Source organism: Mustela putorius, unplaced genomic scaffold (genome assembly GCF_011764305.1).
Source record: "Mustela putorius furo isolate JIRA1106 unplaced genomic scaffold, ASM1176430v1.1 tig00003834_pilon_pilon_pilon, whole genome shotgun sequence".
NCBI lineage: Eukaryota > Metazoa > Chordata > Mammalia > Carnivora > Mustelidae > Mustela > Mustela putorius.
Window position 1 is genome coordinate 114,970,409 of NW_025421987.1, and position 8,171 is coordinate 114,978,579.

An 8,171-nucleotide genomic window follows, 5' to 3' on the forward strand; every position below is an offset into this window, starting at 1 on the left:
GGAAGAAAACCAAAACAATACACCTGACATGGATCACCAAGGATCCTAGCATGTGAGTGAGGTAATATTGGGCTTATCGCCTTTCCCAGCCCCAGATGAGCACAGCTGCATGAGTGAACCATTTCTGCCAAGTCCTGCCAGGATTTCCTGACCCATAAAATTGTAAGCAAAAAAAAAAAAAAAAATTGTAAGCAATAAATGGGTATTACTTTAAGACACTGAGATTTGGGGAGGATTGTGATGCAACAATAGATACCTGATAAACCATGCTCTCCCCACCTCCTAATCTCTATTACTCAACTGCATAACAGACTCACCTTTCTGGGTCTTTTAGGAAGTCAGGAAATGATGCCCTGGTAGGAAAGGCTGGCCTGGAACCAAAATGGACCAGTAGGCTTATTTCCTGTCAACACTTCCCAAGCCAGATTTGTTCCACTTCTACTTTCCTTTACCTCAGATAAAATTCTAAGAATATTTCCTTTCTGTTTTTTTTTGCTATGCCTCTACTTCATAATTCTAAGGTCATTATCATATCCAGTTTGGTTCTTCCCTCAAGGACACTAAAACTACAATTTTTTTTAAAGATTTCATTTATCTATTTGACAGAGAGATCATAGGTAGGAAGAGAGGCAAGCAGAGAGAGAGAAGGAAGCAGGCTCCTTACCGAGAAGAGAGCCCAATGTGGGGCTCGATCTTAGGACCCTGGGATCATGAACTGAGCCGAAGGCAGAGGCTTTAACCCACTGAGCCACCCAGGCACCCCTAAAACTACAATTTTCATGTGGCTATTTTTTAGCCTAAGGAAGTTCTGTAAATGCGTGTCTGTCTGTGTGTGTGTGTGTGTGTGTGTGTGTGTGCATGTACAGTTTTCATTTATATTCACTTGTTCTCAACTAAGTCAAAATTACATTTAACTCTTTGTATAGTTGATTCATACAACATAAATGTCTAATCTCTTTATATGTCTCCCAGTGCCAACTAATAATGTGCCAATTTCCAATAAGAAGCCCCTTTTATTTCTCTATAAAAATTCTTTAATCCAATTTGATTCATTCAGCAGTCACAATATGAATATGCTACATTGACCTGAAGAGCTTATTCAGTGTTTTCAAGAGATCTCAACTGTTACCAATGGCAACCAGAGAATCAGCTTGACATCTCAGACTATAAAAACCTTACAGTCCATCTATATGATGAGCCCAGCAGAGAACTGGGAGGTTTATGATGTTTTAATCATTGATAATTTTGGTTGTTGCTGATGAGCAGAATTTTTAATGTGAGGAACTTGGAAAGGGTTCCAAGGAGAGTTGCCAAGGTAATTATAACCGCCTTGTAAATTGGTTTGAAGAATATGCCAGGCTATCAAAACGACCATCAGCATATCTGACCCTCCCCTCCCTGGCCACCCCAACTATTCATCAGATGTTCTCAGCCTTAATTGAAATTGACAACACAATGATGACAAAAATGTTCCATGACTCATGCAGCACATACTACTTCATAATCCCATAGAGAATGTGACAATAAATAATGAGAAAATTCATTTATACCCTGCTGACTTCTGAAAGTTTTAGGTAGCTTATATTAAAAATGCAGTGAGAATAATGCACAAAATTAATATAAGGCAATAGCCAGGCTTGGATATTTTAAAATACTTAAGAGAGGAGATAAAGGAATAGAGATTAAACCCCCCCAAATGCTAAATAAACAAACATAGGTTATATGGCTATAAGTATAGCCTTGTCTATATAGCATGGAAGAGAAGTGATAGATGGAGCAAGGAAAAATACACTCCTAGTGAAGCGTCATGGGGAGATGGGAGGAAGAGAAACTGGAGGCAGAGTACCAAAACACACTGGGGCCCAGTCTCCATAAAGTGCACTGTTCTAAAATTTTCAAGTGTCTCATTTAATCTTCACAGGAATTTATTTAAAAAAAAAAAAGTCTATTCCCAGAGCCCTAGTGACTTACCCAAAGTCTCACAACCAGAAAGCATCCAACCTATTTGCCCAACCTAAAATCATATGACTCCAAAGCCAATACTCCTCCTTCTCAAACATTCTCAATCAGCAAGGAATTCATTCAAGGGCACTAAGCAATAGGATAAGTAGTTTTATGCAAAACAATTCTTTCACCCATGCCAAGGTGCTCTTTATGGGTCTATTTTCAGAGGACAAGTATGTTCCAATGATAAGACATTTGTATACAGTGATTAGGCGAATAGGATACAGAGTAGGCAAAGAAAATTTGAATCCCTGTAGCATCAGTTCCTAGCTGTGTGACCTTTAGCAATTTACTACACCTCTTGGAACGCTTCTGTCAGAGAAGTGGGAATCATTATGCTAGTTGACTGAATAGTGAAAGGATGACATGAGACAACATGATGCAAATTGCCTGGCATAGAGTTCTGAACACTGTAGAACATAATAAATAAATAGATAAAAATAAATAAAAACATAATAAAAAAATAAAGACTATCGATCTATTTTATTTTCACTCCAGTATCTATGATTATTAAGTTAAGATGGCTGGTGCCTTTACTGAAGTATATACAGGTAAAATGACACGCTCTCTGGGACTTGTTTCAAAATACTTTAGCTTAAATAGGGGAGTGGGGGAGGATTACGTGAGAATAGAGAAAACGAAACCAACAAATTTTAATGATTGTTGAAATTAGGTGAAACTAGTACAGTGAGCTCATTCTACTATACTATTTTTGTGTATATTTCTATTTTTCCACAATAAAAAAAATGTAAGATTTTTATTTATTTATTCAACAGAGAGAGATCACAAGTAGGCAGAGAGGCAGGCAGAGAGAGAGAGGAGGAAGCAGGCTCCCTACCAAGGAGAGAGCCTGATGCGGGGCTCCATCCCAGGAGCCCGGGATCATGACTTGAGCCAAAGACAGAGGCTTTAACCCTCTGAGCCGCCCAGGCGCCCCCCACAATAAAAAAATTTTGAAAAATGTTCGTGGTTAGTCCCCAAAGGGCACATATGTTGGTTGAAAACTGCCAGTACTAAAGACTAAGAAAAAGATAAGACTGAATTCAATGGAAGCCTGGCCTCTTCTCAGAAAGCCTCATGGATCTTTTCCAGGCCTAGAATAAGTACATTCTTAAATCTTAGCTGCGCAGCATGATATTGGAAAGGATGACATTGTCCTTCAGAAGTTTGAAGCCATAAGTTACCAAACTCCAGAGCTAAAGCTAATTATTTTCCCAACACCACCATCTTGGTTTACCTTCTCCCTATTTGCATCCACTGGCATCATCCAGCATTTTCATCCTTTCTGCTCCTACTACGGACCCCTGCCCCCCCACAAGAGACACAGCTTCCCTGTCCCTATAAACATTCTTCTACCTGCCCAGGATTACAACCAAACTTTCTAAAGCTGGTCTTCCCCAAAACTCCTGCAAAATGATCTTTTCTCAATGGCTTTGAATATTTGCAATACATTTCTTGAGTTAAACAAAACAGCATTTTTAAAAGGCATATATGCTTTTTAAAAAGGAAAACACATTGTTATCCATTTGTATAAATTAACTGATCATAAATTAAGTAGCATGAAAAGTGCAGAGTATAGAGATTGGGGAAAGGAGTACATGTTCTGAAAGAGAAGCTTATACTGAGAGGCAAATTTCACAGTTTAGTTCCATGCTTCCCAAAAAAACTGTCTTATGTCTATATCCTTCACTCCTGCTCCATACCAAGACTTACCTGTGCATTTGTCACATAATAGTCCACTTTCTGTTTTCTAAGCTAAATAATAATGGCCAGCTTACACTTGGTAGGGTAAAAATGGCTAACACATGCCAAGTAGGGAACTCCCTAGGGAAACATTGGGTCCATGGATTAAAAACATAGACCTTGGAATCATAGTACCTAAGAAATGATAGAAAACAACTGGTCCTCTATATCATTCATCAGTGGCATAAGATGCTAGGCTTTTATTTATGCTATTAAAAATTATCTGTGTATTTGTTTTCTGAAATTAGGTTGGACTATGAAAGTGCAGCCCTTCACCAACTAATGTTACCTCTTCATTTCACCATGTCAAAGTGCCATTATAGAGCCATGAGGCAACCCATCTTAACAAAGCAAAATTTAATTATCCAGTTCCCTTCAGAATTTTCTCACAAGCCTGAGTAGTGACAAAACTAGTAATTCTAGAACCTCTGTAATGAGTTGCAGCCAACAGAACAATATCATTATTTCAGATTCATCCAAATTCTGCAATTTATTCAATTGCTGTCTCTGGCTCTTTGCATAAATAGATTGAAGATATTTGTCTCCAGTTAAATTCTTTTATGAAATTTGAATTTACTTTCAATATTAGTGATTTCTTTCTTTGGGAAATCAACAGCCAAATAACAAAGAAAAAAAATTTAGTTAGACATCGTCCTAGAGATTTCAGCCATCCAAAAAAAAAAAAAAAGAGAGAGATTTATTTATTACCAACCCCCCCATTCTTTACCCCTTTTTCTTTTTTTTTTAATTTGAATTCAATTAGCCAACACATAGTACATCATTAGTTTAAGATGTAGTAATCAACAATTCATCAGTTGTATATAACACCCAGTGCTCATCACATCTCTATCCCTTTTTTAGAAAGAGTCCATGAAATGTCAAGTCAAAGCATTGTATTAAGAAACAAGGGAGAGGATGTGGAGAAAGGGGAACCCTCCTACACTGTTGGTGGGAATACAAGCTGGTGCAACCACTCTGGGAAACAGCATGGAGGTTCCTCAAAATGTTGAAAATAGAACTGCCCTATGACCCAGCAATTGTACTACTGGGTATTTACCCTAAAGATACAAACGTAGTGATCCAAAGGGCCACGTGCACCCGAATGTTTATAGCAGCAATGTCTACAATAGCCAAACTATGGAAAGAACCTAGATGTCCATCAACAGATGAGTGAATAAAGAAGATGTGGTATAGATACACAATGGAACACTATGCAGCCATCAAAAGAAATGAAATCTTGCCATTTGCGACAACATGGATGGAACTAGAGCGTATCATGCTTAGCGAAATAAGTCAAGCAGAGAAAGACAACTATCATATGATCTCCCTGATATGAGGAAGTGGTGATGCAACATGGGGGCTTAAGTGGGTACGAGAAGAATCAATGAAACAAGATAGGATTGGGAGGGAGACAAACCATAAGTGACTCTTAATCTCACAAAACAAACTGAGGGTTGCTGGGGGGAGGGGGTTTGGGAGAAGGGGGGTGGGGTTATGTACATTGGGGAGGGTATGTGCTTTGGTGAGTGCTGTGAAGTGTGTAACCTGGTGATTCACAGACCTGTACCCCTGGGGATAAAAATATATGTTTATAAAAAGTAAAAAATTAAAAAAAATACAATTAAATTTAAAAAAAAAAAAAAGAAACAAGGGACCTTGGACTTAGACCCTACATGGCCAGAGACACTGCCAACCAGGGACTTGGAGCAAATCAGACACAGTGAAAAACAGTTTTTCAAGTCTGCAATAAGAAATGGTATCCAACAAACCAAAAAGCAGGTTCTTAACTCTAGAGAACAAACTGATGGTTAAAGAGTACATTTATCTTGATGAGCACTGCGTAATATATGGAATTGTTGAATCACTATATTGTACACCTGAAAAAATATAACACTGTATATTAACTATCCTGGAATTAAAATAGTTTTTTTTTTAATATTCCAATTGGGACACCTGGTTGGTTAAGCATCTGCCTTCCACTCAGATCATGATCTCAGAGTCCTTGGGTCAAGTCCCACTTTGGGCTCCTTGCTCAGCAGGGAGCCTGCTTTTCCCACCAACTGCTGCTCCCCCTGCTTGTGCTTGTGCTCTCTCATGCTCTCTCTCTCTCTCCTGACAAATAAGTAAATAAAATCTTTTAAAAATAAAAAAAATTAAATATCATCCAATCAAACTACATTACCAAAAAATGTGAGAGGAATAATGGAAAGAGTAAAAATGGAAGAGGCAAACTCTGAAGAATCTTGGTGGAAAAAATAATGGACAGACGACTAGTGAATGGCAAGGTGCAGTATTTCCTGAAGTGGAAGGGACTTACTGACAATACCGACAATACTTGTGAGCCTGAAGGAAATTTAGATTGTCCAGAGTTTACTGAAGCATTTATTTTTTTCTCTTCTTCCCCAGTTTTTTTTTTAATTTTTCCACTGTTCCAAGACTCGTTGTTAATGAACCACACCCAGTGCTCCATGCAATACGTGCCCTTCTTAATACCCACCACCAGGCCCTCCCAACCCTCCGCCCCTCTACCTTCAAAAACCCTCAGTTTGTTTCTCTGAGTCCACAGTCTCTCATGGAAGCATTTATTAATTCTCAAAATGCTGATACAAAAAGAAAACTTTTATCTGAGTAAATGTAATAACAGCAAATCAAAGAAAAGAGATGTTGCTGATAAACCAAAAGGATTTACCAGAAGTCTTGATCCTGAACAATTAGTGCCACAGACAACACTGGTGAATTAATGTTTGTCATGACATGGAAAGAAAGATTCAGATGAGGCAGAGTTGGTGCTGGCAAAAGAGGCAAATGTAAAGTGTACTCAAATTTTTTTTTAAAGATTTTATTTATTTATTTGACAGAGAGAAATCACAAGTAGATGGAGAGGCAGGCAGAGAGAGAGAGAGGGAAGCAGGCTTCCTGCTGAGCAGAGAGCCCGATGTGGGACTCGATCCCAGGACCCTGAGATCATGACCTGAGCCGAAGGCAGCAGCTTAACCCACTGAGCCACCCAGGTGCCCAGTGTACTCAAATTTTAATTGCTTTTTAGGAAGAGAGACTTACTTGGCACTCTTATGTGGAAGACAAAGCTCAATAATTGTTTCCATTGCTATATATATATATATATTTATATATATATATATATATATTCCATTGCTATATATATATATAATATATAATTATATATATAATCTGGGTCTTGGCTTTTTTATTTATTAGTGTGAAGATATAACGTTCTAATGAAAATCAAGTTTGATATGTTTGCTTTGAAGCATTATTGGGGGAGTCATAGGCGGGCTTTTTTGCATCTATAGCACTGATTACTTTGTGGGTTTGGAGGGGTTTTCTGTAACCTGCTCTTTTTTTTTTTCAAGTCTTTATTAAATTCCAGTTAGTTAATAGACACTGTAATATTAGTTTCAGGTGTAGAATTTATTTATTCATCACTTACAACACCCAGTGCTTATCACAAGTGCCCCCTTTAATGCATCCATAATGAAATCCCCTATTTCACCCACCCGCCCCACCCACCTCCCCTCTGGTAAACCTCAGTTTGTGCTCTGCAGTTAAGAAACTGTTTCTTGGTTGGCTCCTTTCTCTCTTTTATCTTGTTCCCTTTGCTCTTTTGTTTCTTAAATTCCACATTTGGGTGAAATCATATGGTATTTGTCTTTGACTGACTGACTGACTTTGCTTAGCATAATACCCTCTAGTTCCATCCACATTGCTGCAAGTGGCAAGACCCCATTCTTCTTGATAACTGTGTAATATTACATTATACATATGCAGGACTTCTTTATCCATTCATCAGTCAATGGACATTGGGCTCTTTCCATGATTTGGCTATTGTTGATATTGCTACTATGAACATTAAAATCTGCATCTCTGTATCATTTGGGTAAATACCTAGCAGTAAAATTCCTAGGTCATAGGGAAGTTCTATGCAGAGCTGCTACACCAGTTTGCATTCCCACCAACAGCATAAGAGGGCTCCCCTTTCTCCAAATCCCCTCCAACATCTGTTGTTTCCTGTGTTGTTAATTTTAGCCATTCTGACTGCTGTCAGGTGATATCACTTTTTAATTTTGATTTGGATTTCCCTGAAGACCAGTGATATTGAGCGTCTTTCCTTGTGTCTGTTAGCCATCTGGATGTCTTCTTTGGAAAAATGTATTCATGCCTTCTGCTCATTTTTTAACTGGATTACTTGTTTCTTGGGGTGTTGAGTTTGGTAAGTCTTTTATTGATTTTAGATACTAAACCTTTAACAGATATGTCATTTGCAAATATCTTGTCCCATTCTGTAGGCTGCCTTTTAGTTTTGCTGATTATTTCCTTTGCTGTACAGAATATTTTTATCTTGATGAATTCCCAATAGTTTATTTATGTTTTTGTTTCCCTTGCCTCAGGAGATGTATCTAGTAAGA

The 8,171-nt window shown here is 38.1% G+C and overlaps 1 pseudogene; it reads left to right on the forward strand.

Moving 5' to 3' along the window:
- Positions 1-6,841, forward strand: part of LOC123394333 — a 66,745-nt pseudogene extending 59,904 nt beyond the window's left edge.
- Positions 6,842-8,171: the final 1,330 nt, after the last annotated feature.